Source organism: Pseudophryne corroboree, chromosome 10 (genome assembly GCF_028390025.1).
Source record: "Pseudophryne corroboree isolate aPseCor3 chromosome 10, aPseCor3.hap2, whole genome shotgun sequence".
NCBI classification, from domain to species: Eukaryota; Metazoa; Chordata; class Amphibia; order Anura; family Myobatrachidae; genus Pseudophryne; species Pseudophryne corroboree.
The window spans coordinates 92,374,934-92,393,997 of NC_086453.1; the positions used below are offsets into that span (position 1 = coordinate 92,374,934).

At 44.7% G+C, this 19,064-nt stretch overlaps 1 long non-coding RNA gene across 1 annotated transcript in view; it reads left to right on the forward strand.

Moving 5' to 3' along the window:
• The window catches only part of LOC134965042 (uncharacterized), a 79,434-nt gene extending 67,066 nt beyond the window's left edge, over positions 1-12,368 (forward strand). Inside the window, exon 3 of the long non-coding RNA XR_010188281.1 lies at positions 12,190-12,368. This is a non-coding gene — a long non-coding RNA (uncharacterized LOC134965042). The remainder of the gene's footprint in view (positions 1-12,189) is intronic.
• Positions 12,369-19,064: the final 6,696 nt, after the last annotated feature.

Consider the following 19,064-nt stretch of genomic DNA (forward strand, 5'->3'; position numbering starts at 1 on the left):
CAAAATTAAAAAGATGAAGCAAAGTGAACTAGGGTACAGTATATCAATAGTAGATTAAATAATAACAATTGGAATATCTTGTAGTTGTTGAAATGATAAATAAGATAGCAGATATGGACAACAGTAAGCACATAGACCATCACCATGGCAAAATGCATTAGGTGAATCCTACACTCCTAACAGTTTTGATTTTTAATTATTTTCTCCAGGCGGTGTAAACACCTGTATGACTCCTTCTGATCCCGAGCACTCTTTCAGATTAGACTTGTGTGTTTTATGCCTTTATTTTTACTAAGAGGGAAAAGTTAGGGTTAATGTATTAGGGTCAGTTTAGGGATTTGGGTAAGGGTATTAGGGATACAGTATTAGGGTTGCTGTAGTGGTTTGGGTTAGCGGTTAGGGTATTAGGTTTAGTTTTGGGTTAGGGTATTACAGATAGGATATGAGGGTTCTGTAGTGGTTTTAGTTAGGGCATTAGGGATAGTTTAGGGGATTGGGTTAGGGTATTATGTATAGGGACTCTAGGCATAACAAATAATGTACAAGGAACGAATCAGGAATGAAAATATATAGCTATGGATTGTTTGAGGGAGGGGTTCCCAAACCGGTATCTTGGTTTGATCATACAAGTGAGGATTTCTAGTGTAAATGGAAATACAGTACTGTAAAGTGGTTTTGGTCTTGGCATGATGGCCAGATATTGGTTAACATTTCTACCTTGCTGTGCTGTTTTCATCTGGGCCCTATCAGCTTAGCTACAGTACTCAAGTGAAGCTATGATAATCATAAAACAAACAAGAAGGGCAATCAATAGGCATTACAAGGTCTGATGACGTCAGTAAATTACTGTGGATATTGATATCAAGTAAGTTATTGGTAAAGTATTTACTGTATGTGGGTTTAATCCAAAGCCTACTGTTGATCCCTATGTCAGTTGAGTGTTGCATTAAATTTGGTAAAAAGATACTGACCTGATGGGTTATAGCAGAAACCTGTAGTAGATTTTATTTGTTAAACATAAATGGGGACCTTTTTTTTCACATCCTCATTGACCAATCGCATGGTCAACTCAGAAACGTATGGTCTTCAACAGTATATATGAAAGTTTTTTCCCTTGTACATTTTCTCCATCCATACCATCTTCCCTCCCTCCCTTTGACACTATCTCCCTCCCATCCACACTACTGTACCTCCTTCCATGCTCCCTCCCTCATTCTCTCACAGACTGCCTCTTTATTTGCCTTCTTCTGCCTTTCCTTCATTGTAACATATATGCCAAAACTTACAGATATCACATTGGCTGTTTATGATGTAATACTGGCACTTGATCAGCCTACGAAGCAGTGACTGACATCACAAAGGCTGTATATGATGGAAGCATGTTGCATGTTCAGCGTACCAAGCAGTGACTTTCTTACAAAGCTGAATGACATCAAAAGGCTGTTTGTGATGCAAACCTGTCACATGATCAGTCTACAGAATGGATAAAACTCACATTGCATGGATTTCACTACTGATGTATTTCTAGCTATTTACCATATACTGTATCTGTCTATCTACAGCAGGGGCATCTAAACTTTTTTTGTTGCATGCCATATTATGAAAATTGCTTTGAATAGAGGGACACAACATTTTGTTTTTCACAATTTGCTTCCCCTCAAATAGACAAGAGTTTTTCCTGAGATAATCTTATTCTAAGAAACACTTAAACTAATACAAACATCTAGAAATACATTTATGTGTAATTATTTTACTCACTGTGATGAAATGCTGTATTAACGTGAGCAATAGATTTGTGACTGCTTGATGTGCGTGATGTGCAGTTAAATGATAGATCACAGTTAAACTGAAAAACAAAAACACAATTTACAGCTGCTAAATAAAGTAATGAGATTATACATTCAGCATAAACAGCAGCTATGTTCGTAACGCAGATATTTCAACATTTTACAACTCACGGCACGCTGATCAAAATGCCAAAAATGTGGGTGGGAGGCAATGTGTGAAGGAGTTAGTGATAGACAGAGGGTGGGAGCGAGGATGGGATGGTAGGAGGAAAGGGGGAGGAAGAGATGGAGGGATTTAAGGATGAAGGGCGGTAGTGTGGTTTGGAGAAAGGGGGTGTCAGTGGGAGTGTGGAAAGGAAGGAGTGGGGGAGGGAGAGTGGGATGGAGTGGAGGAGGGAGGGAATGTGGGTAGGAGAAGTGAGTGTGGATGAGTTGAAAAAAGGGAGTAAGGGTGGAGTATGAGTGAGAGGGATGGCGTGTGGAAGGGATTTAGGGAGTATGGGGGATTTAAGGAAGTGCGAGAGGGTGGGTGAAGGGTGTGAGTGAGAGGGAGCATGGGAGAGAGGGATTGTTGTATGTAAGGAGTGCGGGTTGGTTGGAGGGAGTGAGGGAGAGTATGTCAGAGGAAGAGGGAAGATGGGATGGAGAGAGAGTTGGAGAGAGGAAGATATGTGGAATATATTTAATAGGACAGTTTTAGCACCTTGTACAGTGTGCCATGAATGGAGGAAGGTTGAAGATATTTGCATTATTAATATAACTGTTGTTATATTAATATATTATATTATTATTATTATTATTATTATTATTATTATTATTATTATATATTCAACTAGTGCCAAATTTTCCAAGAGTCGGAAAATGCACTAATTCGACCTCAGTGTATTAATTTTTTTTTTTTTTACGAATCGGCATGGGCGAAAACGGATCCAAAAACTGTTAAACGCTCACAAATTTCGACAAAACACATGGATTGCAGGACAATTCGACGATCCGCATGGTTTTCGCCTGTGCAGATTTTTCGACCAGTTGAAAAAACGGCACAGGCATTGAATAGGTTTAATGTAAATTCGACCTAAAAACAGACATTAAACACCCCCCTATGTCACAAGATGGAGGAGTGGATGGAGTGGTGGAGAGATGGATGCATACTGTAGATGGAAACCAAAAAGAAAAAATTTATGTATTATGGACTGTATTATAATATAAGCAAAAGCACATATGTGGGATATGTACTAAGCAGTGAAAAAAAGCGGAGAAGTGTGCCAGTGGAGAAGTTGTCCATGGCAACCAATCAGCATTGAAGTAACTTTTTTAATTTGCATACTTTAAAATTATACAGAGCAGCTGATTAGTTGCCATGGGCAACTTCTCCACTGGCTCATTTCTCCACGCTTATCACTGCTTAGTACATATCCCCCTTAATGGGATAAAAACATCAGAGTAAAATGGCTTACTATAAATCTGTCAGTTGTCAGCTGCTAATATGACATCTCACAGTATAAGGTAAGCTGATGTTAACCTTTATGTTATATGAAAATAATGTTGGATGGATAGGTATAGCTATTGAAAACAATGGGTGGCTACAATTCGACCACCTGCTGAAATCTGGCTTACGGGATTCATGCAGCAGCTTTGTCCGGAGGCTGCCTAATCCCAGGCAGGTTGTGTATAGGAATCCGAGATGGAAAGCACTGGGAAAAAATGGTGCAGTTATCTGTAAATTTACTAAAAAGCAATGAAATCACTGGGATACGTAAAAAACAAACGTGTTGTATTAAAATATAAAACTCATTACTAATGAATAGTATATTACCTTAATACAATAAATGTGCATTTCTACTCTGAAAGGCATCGCATTTGCACCCTCAAAAAAGGGTGTATGATGTAACAAAAAAAGGGCATGGCCTCCCTGCAGTGGGTATGCACACATCACACATTGACGTCCACAAGAAAAAAAACATACACATTAGACCCCGCAGGAAAAATCTGAAACACATTAGACCCCACGGGAAGAAAAAAAAAACACACCCACACAAACAAATATTGCTCCCCACAGGAAAAACTCAAAAATGCCCCCCACACAGTAAAAAAAAATTGTCCTCCACAAAAAATAAAACATACTCTAAAATGCCCCAGCCAGCCACATAAAAATGCTCCCACCCCTTCCATGTCACCATGCCCACCAGTCTTGATCATCCAGGGTTCTAGAATTGACCACACTGCACCCCCTAGCTAACCCTGCCCTATGCCCATTTCTAACCCAGTACTCCGGCTGCGGCACAGGCAAAATGGAGGCCATCACATGACACCCTCAGCCAGTAAGAATGAGACTGATTCCTATTGGCTACTGCTGTCACAATGACAGCCTATAGAGACAGCCGTGCGCTCCTGTTAGCTGCAGCTGCTTCAGTTTAAGGCAGCTAGCCAATGAGAATCAGCCTGATCCTTATTTGCTACTGCTGGCTTCTGCAGAATGTCTACTGTGATCAACTGATCAAGTGTCCACAGTCAACCAATCTACCATGATTGACACTTTGGTCACCTCTGCTCTAGAGTATTAGGCTGACATCCCTGTGCACCAGTGTTCCTCTTTCTGCTGACCAGTGATTCTCATACATCTGTTCTGACCTGTGATGTTCCTGACTAAGCTCATCATCTGATACCTTGGTAGTTTTGCTGCTTATTCTGTTTCTGACTTCTGACTCTGTTCTGACAATTCTCCTTGACACTCCCTAGGCACTGCGTACAAGAGACCTGGTTCTGACCCACAGGTTGTCTTACTACTCTTCTGAACCCATACTGCCAGAACTCTGGTTAACATCCTGGACCTGTTTTAACAGTTGGTTGTCCCTTGGAGTGGAACATGAGCCTGAGGGTTTACAAAGTCCAAACAGCAGCATAATAACCAAACAGTAGAACACAGGTATTAACAATGTACAATATCACATTGCAAAGACACAATCACTTAAACAGGTATAAGGATGAACCTATTGGTTCTAATGTCGTCCACTGCATTGACATCTGTGGTTGGAAGCAGTTACAACGCAGCATGCAAAATTAAATGTCATTCATTGCAATTGAACACAAAGTTCAATGGAAGTCCTCCCTTTCTCCCTAAAGTCTCATGTGTACAGTAGTGGCTGGTTGCAAACTGCATATCAAAGGCAACCGCCTTTGGCTTGCAGTCTCATCAGTGTTTACATAACTCCAGTAGGAAACTGTCCTGGGTTCTGTAGGCAGTCGGCAGGGTTGGCAACTATTCAGTAAACCAGTATAAAATCAATTCAATCTTGTAAGAAAATATGTAACTGTCTGTACAAATTAGGCACCATATATAATTTCGAAATTGTGTATTATTGAAATCCTTTAATTTAAAGTCCCAGGGCCACATTGTGTGTCAGTAAAAACGCTGTCTCTGAATTGTTATGTTTTTGGTAAAAGGATTGGCAACTCTGGTATAGGGCATAGCGATGTCATCTTTATGATGAATAGAGGCCTGACCTACAAATCATATTGGGGCTGATGCAGAATTGAGAATTGATTCAGTAATGTGGATGGATTGTGCACGTTTTCATACTGCGCATGCTCTAGTACTGTATGCATGATGCATCTGCACTTGTGGTTGAAGGGGTGTAACGGCAGTTTCCACATGGATCTCTTGCATCAAAGATAGGGATGGTGCAAGAGTACATTGATAATGATGATAGCTATGAAGCCAAGTGTAAGCATAGGGGTAGGGTGGTCACATAAATACATAAAAGTCCTGCAAACAGGTGAATATCTGTAAATTTCTCTGTGTACACTATGATGGAGCAATTATTGCCTCAGCATCAGCTGAAATACATCGAGGTAGGCGGTACGTGACTTTTATGAGCCATGAGCGGTTGTATGTTTGTTGGGTCAACCATTGATATTCACAGCAGCAGGAATTCTTGGGAATTTTTTTTATATCCATAATTGGCCACTATGCAAAAGTATTTCAGATGTGCCTGACCTGGGACTCCGAAACACATGTAGGCAGGGCCATCTTAATGTATAGGAACACTGGGCCCAACAATTTCAGGGGCCTTCAGTCACGGTAGGTGGTGGTCACATAATCAGAGCGGCAAGGCAGCATTCTATACCTGTCTCCCAGCCTGTAGCCAGACAGTGAATGGCTCTTAGCAAGCTGATTGGTGGATGGTTGGAGCTATCTACCAATCGGAGTGCAGCATTCTCTACCTGCCTGCAGCCAGACAGCAAATGGCTGTCAGCTAGTTTTTTGGTGGATGGTTGGAGCTATCCATTAATCAGAGTGCTGATAGCCATTCACTGTATGGGAGCATGTGGAGAGATGACGCAGCACCGCTGGAGGGTTAGGGAACCCAGTGCATTGTTTTGCCCAGGGCCTACAATGCTGTTAAGATGACCCTGCATGTACTGGAGGATCCAATCACCAAACCTGAAACAGTGAAAAGCAGGTTAAAAACTTTTTTCCTGCACATTGTAACAAAAATTGGAGAGACCCAGAGGCAGAACTACCATTGGAGCAGCAGATGCATTGCACCGGGGCTTCTGAGGACTAAGGGGCCCACTTCTGCCCAGGCCAGCAATGAGTTATATCCTGCTAACCCCTAAAGATTATTTTGAGCAATGTCGGATGAATGGCCCAGTGCAGAGAGCAGAGTGGGTCCCACTGCCTGAGGGACCTGGCCATTACCTTTGGTAGGTAGGGCTGACCTTGTGTGGGTATCCGGCCATGATCTCGGTGGTTGGGTTCCCGCCTGTCAAAATAGAGAAGCCAGAATCCTGACACTGATCAGAATACCAGCACCGGCATCCCCGAATAGGATCACAATGTTGGCATCCCGGCAGCCAGGATCCTAATCGAGTGACTGCTGGGACATCGGACAGATAAGTCACAGGGGGAGGGTTAGGCTGCGGGAAGGGGGGGTTAGGTTTAGGCTTCGGGTATGAGGGAAGGGGGGGGTTAGGCACCACCTGGAAGGATTAGGCTGCGGGGATAAGGGGAGGGGTTAGGGTTAACATTCAGTAAGTGAGGGTTTGGGGTAGCTTACTTCCCAACCCCTGTGGGGATTCTAAACGGCGGGATGCCGCGGTCGGTATTCTGACTGCCGGCATCCCTCCCGATGACATCTCAACCCCTTGTGTGTACTGGACTGACAGAGTAGTACTGCCACCTATCAGCGCTGAGGATCACAGCCACTTACTGCCTCTAATTAACAGACAGTTGTAATTTTTTTCTGATTCACTGCTGTCTGTAAATTAAAGGCAGCCACAACTGGTGTAACTGGTACTGTCAGAGTCTGCCTGACCAAATGCCAAACTGAGCACAAGGGGTGGGGGCCCCTTTCAGGGACAGAGCGCAGAGGCTGCTGCATTCCTGCCCCCGCCAAAGTACATGCCCCTGTTCTCCGCACCATGCAGGACATTGTACTTGTGCCCCTGTCATCCACTGTTTCCCTCGGCATTCTGCTGCCACCCTCTGCCTCTTCCTGTCACCCACTGTTGTGTAGCATATTGTGAACTTGGTTTGGGGTGGAGGAGGTGGGGCCCAAATTATATTTTTGCACCTGGGCTTACCACACACAAGATCCTCCACTGGAGAGGCCTGAGTGCATTTGACCATCGTCCACATTTTCTCTCACTTGCTATATGGCCAATACCGTTGCTTAGTCGATGAGAAAAGGGATTATGTAAAATGAAGTATAATATACAGCTTACACGTATGAGTTAGTTACAGCAATCTATTTATAGCTCTGTTTACTGAAAAGAGTTGAAATGACTTATTTAGCTGCAGGTGCTATAACACTCTGTAGAACCCACAGGAAATCCAGCCGTGCTAGTGGGACAGGGTGCATCATTATCCTGCAAATTGCTCCAAATGAACGAAACACTGCTAGACCAATTTAAGCAATTTTCTTTGCTAATTAGGCAAAAGGGACTCTTAAATAATTTTCTATCTCTTGTCTCCTCTTTATAACACCTACATCTAGTGATAAATAGGAAATTGCATAAGCGCTTAGAATATTGTTCTCAGGTACTCAGCAGCATAGAAATGTCAAACATTTTATTTTATAAAATAAAAAGTTTTGATTTTCAGATACTATCCCCTATATAATAGCCCAGATCTGTGACTTTGTGACTCATTTGCTAACGCTGGGCGGAGTCACAACACTGGGCGGAGTTAGTCAAATGAGTCACAGATCTGAGGAAATCTATAGGAGACTAGGAGCAGAAACAGATAGTATGGGCATGGCACAGGCAGGGGTGCATACCTCCCAGCTTTCTTCAGGCAGAAGGAGGGACATGCGCGCAGCGAAAGGGGCGTGGTCAACGAAAAGGGGGCGTGGCTTCACAGGAGGGCCCCCGTTTTCGTCAGTGAGGGGGCATGCCCAGCGCTCTGTGAGCTGCTGGCATGCCTCCAGGGGCAGATTACGAGTCCGGGGGGCCCAGGGCACTTGAGACAGGGGAGCCCTATCTCATTGCTGTGCCTGCTGTGGGGTTGGGGGCGTGGCCTAATCGCGGGATGCGTGGCCACGCCCCCTTATGCAAATTCTGGGATTTTTTTTTTTTTATTTTTTTTTATATGGCATTTTGGCCCCTCAGCTAGGGCTAAATCCAGAGGAGGTGGTCGCTCCCCCCTACACACCCGCACAGGCAGAAGAAAGCAGGGAGACTGCTGCCTCCCTGCAACACCACAGACCTGCCAACACGCAGCAGCGTGTGCTGACTGTAGCACAATGCTGCCGCTGTTGCTGGCAGGACGGGGGAGCTTCTGAGCTGGGACAGAGCTACTCCAGCCGGGGGGCCCCCTAAAACTGTGGGGCCCACGGTACGTACCCCCTGCCCCCCCCTAAATCCGGCTCTGCTGCCGGAACCCTGGGACAGTTGGGAGGTATGGGGGTGTGTGAGGGGGTATGCCGTACAGACAGAGGGGCACCGGCTCACTGTGTGCTTGACCCCCCACATCAGCATACTCAACAGGGTCTCTCTGGCGCAGAGGAGCGTCACTTTCTGGCACACTCCACGCTTCTTAGCTGCAGTTTTGTGGGGCACCTGCCGCTGTGTAGGTACCGTACTGCCTCTGTTATCTCCAGCCCCGGCAACCCCACCGCTAGCTGCAGCGCTGGTGTCCGCAGTGAGGTGCGCCCAGCTCCTTCACATACTTTAGCCAGCGGGTAGCGCTGCAGAAGTCCGAGCTGCTTGCACGCTGCGACCCCCTCCTCCCTCCAGCCACAGCGTCTCCTGGGAGCTATCCAGTTACTCCCAGTCTCCCCTTACCAGAGTGCCCGGCAGCAGAGCCGGCCATAGGCATAGGCAAACTAGGCAATTGCCTAGGGCATTTGATATGCCTAGGGGCATCAGCAGCTTCTGCTGATTAAAATTATATGCAGCATGCCTATATTCTGTGTGTAGCATTTGCAGATACAGCCACAGTCTCACACAGTATATAGGCATGCTGCATATCATTTTAATCGGCAGAAGCTTCTTGTACATCCTAGCCACATAGCAATGCAAATAAGATACATTTTCATTAAAAAAAGGTGTCCGACGTTAGCATTGAGGCAAGATTTATGAGAACACATCTGTATCCAAGCAGAGGCAGAGGTCACAGTGTTAGTGGCAGTGTGAGTGGGTTGGTTGTGCAGTAGTGTTCGGAATTTGTGTAAGGAGCATTATGTGTGTCATGTAAAAATGCACTAGTAATGTGCAGCAAATGTGTAGGGGACACTATGTGTGTCATTAAGTGTATAAGGGCATTAATAATGTGCGGCATATGTGTAAGGGACATTATGTGTAAAAGGGCATTAATAAAGGTTGTCATAATGTGTAAGGTGCGTTATGTTTATAAGGACATTAATAATGTGTCTCATATGTGTAAGAGGCATTTCTGTGTGGAATTATGTGTATAAATGCATTACTAATGTGTGGCATTATGTGTTTAAGGTGCTCTACTATGTGGCATTGCGTATAGAAAGGGCACTACTGTGTCGTCTAATGTGAATAAAGAGCATTAAGGTGTGGTGTAATGTGAATAACGAGCAATTCAGTGTGATGTATGGGGCCCATTTATCAATGAGTGATAAAACTTGTTGTGAATGATACAGTAAAACTCACATTGCGTATGATAAAAAGTGCTCCAGCTAATTAGCTCCCAACTGTCATTTTTCAAACAAATGACAGTTAGGAGATGAAAACATGACACTTGGGAGCTGATTGGCTGGAGCACCATTTATCATATGCAACGAGTTTTATAATTCACAATGAGTTTAAGCACTCGTTGATAAATGAGTCCCTGTGTTCATTGCAGTTTCAGTTGAGGTGACCCTGCTATTGGGAAAGCCCTCTGAATATCTCAAGGGCTTTTTGGATTCTGGTGCTGTTGGCAATTTCATCACAGCCAAAAAAGGAGTTTGGAATCCTTTGTGTGCAAGTTATCTTGCAATTTGGCACCCTCCAGAGGATGTTAATTCCTTGTACTCTACATACTCCCATCAGCTGAGAGTCCGATTATCCTGGGTCTTCTATGGCTACGCAAGCATGCTCCCACATTAGAATGGAGTCAGTGCTGGATTAAATCATGTGGAGGACATAGGCAGTCAAAATCTCAGACCCCCCTCTCAAATTATATCCTAACATATTTTTAATTTTACCAACCAACAGTCTACAATCTGGAAACTGTAATGGAAATCTGATGTCTAAGGATTATGTACTTTAAGTTGTTAATAGATACATTACATTAATACAGTATTTTCTCTAGAGAGTCTTTAATGTAAAGTTTTTGTTTCTTTGAGTTGATTAATTTTTTCTGTATTTTTGAAACAATTTAAGAAAGCTTGATTGTAATTTTCCTTCAAGATCAAATTAACGTTATTTTCATCCGTTGTTGCGGGGCCCCTAAAAGATGCGGGGCCCATAGGCCGTTGCATACTCTGCCTATTTGGTTATCCGACACTGACTGGAATGAACCCTTGTTGTGGGACTCTCAGTGCCATCATTGGTGCTTGCTGATGATCAGATCTCTGCATTGGGTCATTCAAAATTCGACCATCTCTTCAGATGACTCTCTGCCAGCTCCATAAGTCCTTCTGGGATGTGTTAAGCAAGAAAGTTGCTGAAATACTACCCACTCATAGGGAATGAGACTGCTCTGTTGACCGGTTAACTGGGAAAATGCCTCCTTGTGGAAAAGCATTTCCTCTCTCACGTCCAGAAACCCAGGCGGTGTCTGAATACATCAAGGAGAACCTTGAAAGTGGGTTGATTAGAGAGTCCAAGTTAACAACAGGAGTTGGTCTTTTCTCTGTTTAAAAAGAGGATGTAGGTCTAAGATAGTTTATTGACTACTGTGGTCTGACCGCCATCACCTTCGAAGACCGGTACTTTTTACCCCTGTCCGTGTCGACCTAATGCATGTCCACCAATAGTGGCCGACATATTGACTGTCAAAGGTATTCAAATTGCTGTTTCTTTCACCAGGTGTGGCAGCTTCTCTGCAGTGCTCACTGCTCAGTGTATTGAATTCATCGGCATGTTTTGATATATTTGTCAATACAGTATTGATCTCTTGTGGAGACATCGCTTGGTTATAATAATTAATGATCCCATCAAAGTGGGCTATTTTGTGAATCACAGGGAGATGATGTGGGGCAGTATGGATGGTGTAATGGTTAGCATTACTGCCTCACAGCACTGAGGTCATGGGTTCGATTCCCACCATGGCCCTGTGTGGAGTTTGTATATTCTCCCTGTACTTGTGTGAGTTTCCTCTGGGTACTCCGGTTTCTTCCCACAATCCAAAAATATACTGGTAGGTTAATTGGATCCTAACTAAATTAACCCTAGTGTGAATGTGTGTGCGTGTACATGTGATAGGAAATATAGACTGTAAGCTCCACTGGGGCAGGGACTGATGTGAATGGGCAAAATACTCTCTATAAAGTGCTACGGAAAATGTGTGCGCTATATAAATAACTGGTAATAAATAAATAATAATAAAAAAATGTGCCCTGTTACTAAGGTTGTGTTGCTTAGTGATTTGATACTTGGCGGATTCAGTATTTTAAAACATAAACAAACTATATCTGCTACAATGAATATTCGTCAAGAAGATATCATATATCCAAAGAAGTTATTATGAACCTGTTCACCATTCATTTACTTCTTAGACTTTATCTTCACTAAACGTCAAATAATCCCTTCGTTTATATGAGGCAGCTGAACTGCTTGTCTTATAGTTATCAGTACTACAGCACAGCAGGCACATAATTCATTGTATGCACGTTTCCGCTGTTTTGTGTTTTATAGCGACACCATAACTGTAATGTAAGAATTGCACATTAGTCTATAGGAACACAAATATTTTACTTATTTTGTGCTTTGTTTTTATTTTTAGGTAGTAATCTGACTTATTTATATCCATTTGGATCAGTGGACAAGAATGCAAAAGAGAAAACACGGGAAAAGAGTATGCAATGCAAGACGCACGAACAATGTAAAATAAGATGCACAACAACGTACAATAAAGCAAAAAAAAAAGCAAAATAAATTAAAAGCAAATTAATAAAACATATAGGGTGTGTCCACACCCTATATAAAATATTAATAACAAAGCCCTTAGAGCATGAGGAAGAGTTGAATGCAACTTGGTCACAGATGCTTTTGCTTTGTGTTCATGCAAACACATGCGTATACTGACCCGTGTTGAATTGTATGCATTTTTGTGTCTGGACTGTCCCCTATCTGCACGCTGGGTTTCATATCTCATAAAGCCATGCATATTTATATTTATGCTTTTGCCATAAGTCCAGTAAACACTAGCCGATCCCCTCGGGGATGCTGGCATCGGCATGTGCATACACACTAGCCCCTACCGGCGGGGAAGGGAGCGATGGCGGGAGGGAATGGCATGGCTGTCGTTAAAGTGGACTTCCCTTGTCTCTACATGTTCAGATTAGAGATGAGCGGGTTCGGTTTTACTCGGATTTGCTCGGTTCTCAAAACGGCATGTTATTGGCTCACAGACGTCACGTGTTTTGGATAGCCAATAAGAAAAATCCGGATAAAACCGAACTGGCATTAATTCTGGCGTTACATCCGAACCCGCTCATCTCTAGTTCAGATGAGGGAGGGGGTTGTGAACGATGCGTGGGAGTGCGCAATGTTAACGACATTGAGTGTACACACTGGACAAGATTGTGAAAGATCTCGCTCAGGTTGGTCTTTCTGAGCGAGATCTTTCACTTTCTTGTCTATTGTGTATGGAGCTTCACATTAAATTGCTGGCAATTGCGTTGATGATCCCCTGTGAACATTGCCTACATAAGAGGGCAACAGATCAGTTCCATTTACTCATTTGCAAACAGAGATGAGACTAAAATGCATAGAAAACTGCACTGTCTGTTAGAGATGAGCGCCGGAAATTTTTCGGGTTTTGTGTTTTGGTTTTGGGTTCGGTTCCGCGGCCGTGTTTTGGGTTCGACCGCGTTTTGGCAAAACCTAACCGAATTTTTTTTTGTCGGATTCGGGTGTGTTTTGGATTCGGGTGTTTTTTTCCAAAAAACCTAAAAAACAGCTTAAATCATAGAATTTGGGGGTCATTTTGATCCCAAAGTATTATTAACCTCAAAAACCATCATTTCCACTCGTTTTCAGTCTATTCTGAATACCTCACACCTCACAATATTATTTTTAGTCCTAAAATTTGCACCGAGGTCGCTGGATGACTAAGCTAAGCGACCCTAGTGGCCGACACAAACACCTGGCCCATCTAGGAGTGGCACTGCAGTGTCACGCAGGATGTCCCTTCCAAAAAACCCTCCCCAAACAGCACATGACGCAAAGAAAAAAAGAGGCGCAATGAGGTAGCTGTGTGAGTAAGATAAGCGACCCTAGTGGCCGACACAAACACCGGGCCCATCTAGGAGTGTCACTGCAGTGTCACGCAGGATGTCCCTTCCAAAAAACCCTCCCCAAACAGCACATGACGCAAAGAAAAAAAGAGGCGCAATGAGGTAGCTGTGTGAGTAAGATAAGCGACCCTAGTGGCCGACACAAACACCGGGCCCATCTAGGAGTGTCACTGCAGTGTCACGCAGGATGTCCCTTCCAAAAAACCCTCCCCAAACAGCACATGACGCAAAGAAAAAAAGAGGCGCAATGAGGTAGCTGTGTGAGTAAGATAAGCGACCCTAGTGGCCGACACAAACACCGAGCCCATCTAGGAGTGTCACTGCAGTGTCACGCAGGATGTCCCTTCCAAAAAACCCTCCCCAAACAGCACATGACGCAAAGAAAAAAAGAGGCGCAATGAGGTAGCTGTGTGAGTAAGATAAGCGACCCTAGTGGCCGACACAAACACCGGGCCCATCTAGGAGTGGCACTGCAGTGTCACGCAGGATGGCCCTTCCAAAAAACCCTCCCCAAACAGCACATGACGCAAAGAAAAATTAAAGAAAAAAGAGGTGCAAGATGGAATTGTCCTTGGGCCCTCCCACCCACCCTTATGTTGTATAAACAGGACATGCACACTTTAACCAACCCATCATTTCAGTGACAGGGTCTGCAACACGACTGTGACTGATATGACGGGTTGGTTTGGACCCCCACCAAAAAAGAAGCAATTAATCTCTCCTTGCACAAACTGGCTCTACAGAGGCAAGATGTCCACCTCATCATCATCCTCCGATATATCACCGTGTACATCCCGCTCCTCACAGATTATCAATTCGTCCCCACTGGAATCCACCATCTCAGCTCCCTGTGTACTTTGTGGAGGCAATTGCTGCTGGTCAATGTCTCCGCGGAGGAATTGATTATAATTCATTTTAATGAACATCATCTTCTCCACATTTTCTGGATGTAACCTCGTACGCCGATTGCTGACAAGGTGAGCGGCGGCACTAAACACTCTTTCGGAGTACACACTTGTGGGAGGGCAACTTAGGTAGAATAAAGCCAGTTTGTGCAAGGGCCTCCAAATTGCCTCTTTTTCCTGCCAGTATAAGTACGGACTGTGTGACGTGCCTACTTGGATGCGGTCACTCATATAATCCTCCACCATTCTTTCAATGTTGAGAGAATCATATGCAGTGACAGTAGACGACATGTCCGTAATCGTTGTCAGGTCCTTCAGTCCGGACCAGATGTCAGCATCAGCAGTCGCTCCAGACTGCCCTGCATCACCGCCAGCGGGTGGGCTCGGAATTCTGAGCCTTTTCCTCGCACCCCCAGTTGCGGGAGAATGTGAAGGAGGAGATGTTGACAGGTCGCGTTCCGCTTGACTTGACAATTTTCTCACCAGCAGGTCTTTCAACCCCAGCAGACTTGTGTCTGCCGGAAAGAGAGATCCAAGGTAGGCTTTAAATCTAGGATCGAGCACGGTGGCCAAAATGTAGTGCTCTGATTTCAACAGATTGACCACCCGTGAATCCTTGTTAAGCGAATTAAGGGCTCCATCCACAAGTCCCACATGCCTAGCGGAATCGCTCCGTGTTAGCTCCTCCTTCAATGTCTCCAGCTTCTTCTGCAAAAGCCTGATGAGGGGAATGACCTGACTCTGGCTGGCAGTGTCTGAACTGACTTCACGTGTGGCAAGTTCAAAGGGCATCAGAACCTTGCACAACGTTGAAATCATTCTCCACTGCGCTTGAGACAGGTGCATTCCACCTCCTATATCGTGCTCAATTGTATAGGCTTGAATGGCCTTTTGCTGCTTCTCCAACCTCTGAAGCATATAGAGGGTTGAATTCCACCTCGTTACCACTTCTTGCTTCAGATGATGGCAGGGCAGGTTCAGTAGTTTTTGGTGGTGCTCCAGTCTTCTGTACGTGGTGCCTGTACGCCGAAAGTGTCCCGCAATTCTTCTGGCCACCGACAGCATCTCTTGCACGCCCCTCTCGTCTTTTAAATAATTCTGCACCACCAAATTCAAGGTATGTGCAAAACATGGGACGTGCTGGAATTTGCCCATATTTAATGCACACACAATATTGCTGGCGTTGTCCGATGCCACAAATCCACAGGAGAGTCCAATTGGGGTAAGCCATTCTGCGATGATCTTCCTCAGTTGCCGTAAGAGGTTTTTAGCTGTGTGCGTATTCTGGAAACCGGTGATACAAAGCGTAGCCTGCCTAGGAAAGAGTTGGCGTTTGCGAGATGCTGCTACTGGTGCCGCCGCTGCTGTTCTTGCGGCGGGAGTCCATACATCTACCCAGTGGGCTGTCACAGTCATATAGTCCTGACCCTGCCCTGCTCCACTTGTCCACATGTCCGTGGTTAAGTGGACATTGGGTACAGCTGCATTTTTTAGGACACTGGTGACTCTTTTTCTGAGGTCTGTGTACATTTTCGGTATCGCCTGCCTAGAGAAATGGAACCTAGATGGTATTTGGTACCGGGGACACAGTACCTCCAACAAGTCTCTAGTTGGCTCTGCAGTAATGATGGATACCGGAACCACGTTTCTCACCACCCAGGATGCCAAGGCCTCAGTTATCCGCTTTGCAGTAGGATGACTGCTGTGATATTTCATCTTCCTCGCAAAGGACTGTTGAACAGTCAATTGCTTACTGGAAGTAGTACAAGTGGGCTTACGACTTCCCCTCTGGGATGACCATCGACTCCCAGCAGCAACAACAGCAGCGCCAGCAGCAGTAGGCGTTACACGCAAGGATGCATCGGAGGAATCCCAGGCAGGAGAGGACTCGTCAGAATTGCCAGTGACATGGCCTGCAGGACTATTGGCATTCCTGGGGAAGGAGGAAATTGACACTGAGGGAGTTGGTGGGGTGGTTTGCGTGAGCTTGGTTACAAGAGGAAGGGATTTACTGGTCAGTGGACTGCTTCCGCTGTCGCCCAAAGTTTTTGAACTTGTCACTGACTTATTATGAATGCGCTGCAGGTGACGTATAAGGGAGGATGTTCCGAGGTGGTTAACGTCCTTACCCCTACTTATTACAGCTTGACAAAGGCAACACACGGCTTGACACCTGTTGTCCGCATTTCTGTTGAAATACTTCCACACCGAAGAGCTGATTTTTTTGGTATTTTCACCAGGCATGTCAGTGGCCATATTCCTCCCACGGACAACAGGTGTCTCCCCGGGTGCCTGACTTAAACAAACCACCTCACCATCAGAATCCTCCTGGTCAATTTCCTCCCCAGCGCCAGCAACACCCATATCCTCCTCATCCTGGTGTACTTCAACACTGACATCTTCAATCTGACTATCAGGAACTGGACTGCGGGTGCTCCTTCCAGCACTTGCAGGGGGCGTGCAAATGGTGGAAGGCGCATGCTCTTCACGTCCAGTGTTGGGAAGGTCAGGCATCGCAACCGACACAATTGGACTCTCCTTGTGGATTTGGGATTTCGAAGAACGCACAGTTCTTTGCGGTGCTTTTGCCAGCTTGAGTCTTTTCAGTTTTCTAGCGAGAGGCTGAGTGCTTCCATCCTCATGTGAAGCTGAACCACTAGCCATGAACATAGGCCAGGGCCTCAGCCGTTCCTTGCCACTCCGTGTGGTAAATGGCATATTGGCAAGTTTACGCTTCTCCTCCGACAATTTTATTTTAGGTTTTGGAGTCCTTTTTTTACTGATATTTGGTGTTTTGGATTTGACATGCTCTGTACTATGACATTGGGCATCGGCCTTGGCAGACGACGTTGCTGGCATTTCATCGTCTCGGCCATGACTAGTGGCAGCAGCTTCAGCACGAGGTGGAAGTGGATCTTGATCTTTCCCTAATTTTGGAACCTCAACATTTTTGTTCTCCATATTTTAATAGGCACAACTAAAAGGCACCTCAGGTAAACAATGGAGATGGGTGGATACTAGTATACAATTATGGATGGACTGCCGAGTGCCGACACAGAGGTAGCTACAGCCGTGAACTACCGTACTGTGTCTGCTGCTAATATAGACTGGTTGATAATGAGATGTAGTATGTATAAAGAAGAAAGAAAAAAAAAACCACGGGTAGGTGGTATACAATTATGGATGGACTGCCGAGTGCCGACACAGAGGTAGCTACAGCCGTGGACTACCGTACTGTACTGTGTCTGCTGCTAATATAGACTGGATGATAATGAGATGTAGTATGTATAAAGAAGAAAGAAAAAAAAAACCACGGGTAGGTGGTATACAATTATGGATGGACTGCCGAGTGCCGACACAGAGGTAGCTACAGCCGTGGACTACCGTACTGTACTGTGTCTGCTGCTAATATAGACTGGATGATAATGAGATGTAGTATGTATAAAGAAGAAAGAAAAAAAAAACACGGGTAGGTGGTATACAATTATGGATGGACTGCCGAGTGCCGACACAGAGGTAGCTACAGCCGTGGACTACCGTACTGTACTGTGTCTGCTGCTAATATAGACTGGATGATAATGAGATGTAGTATGCATAAAGAAGAAAGAAAAAAAAACCACGGGTAGGTGGTATACAATTATGGATGGACTGCCGAGTGCCGACACAGAGGTAGCTACAGCCGTGGACTACCATACTGTACTGTGTCTGCTGCTAATATAGACTGGATGATAATGAGATGTAGTATGTATAAAGAAGAAAGAAAAAAAAAACCACGGGTAGGTGGTATACAATTATGGATGGACTGCCGAGTGCCGACACAGAGGTAGCTACAGCCGTGGACTACCGTACTGTACTGTGTCTGCTGCTAATATAGACTGGATGATAATGAGATGTAGTATGTATAAAGAAGAAAGAAAAAAAAAACCACGGGTAGGTGGTATACAATTATGGATGGACTGCCGAGTGCCGACACAGAGGTAGCTACAGCCGTGGACTACCGTACTGTACTGTGTCTGCTGCTAATATAGACTGGATGATAATGAGATGTAGTATGTATAAAGAAGAAAGAAAAAAAAAACCACGGGTAGGTGGTATACAATTATGGATGGACTGCCGAGTGCCGACACAGAGGTAGCTACAGCCGTGGACTACCGTACTGTACTGTGTCTGCTGCTAATATAGACTGGATGATAATGAGATGTAGTATGTATAAAGAAGAAAGAAAAAAAAAACCACGGGTAGGTGGTATACAATTATGGATGGACTACCGAGTGCCGACACAGAGGTAGCTACAGCCGTGGACTACCGTACTGTACTGTGTCTGCTGCTAATATAGACTGGATGATAATGAGATGTAGTATGTATAAAGAAGAAAGAAAAAAAAACCACGGGTAGGTGGTATACAATTATGGATGGACTGCCGAGTGCCGACACAGAGGTAGCTACAGCCGTGA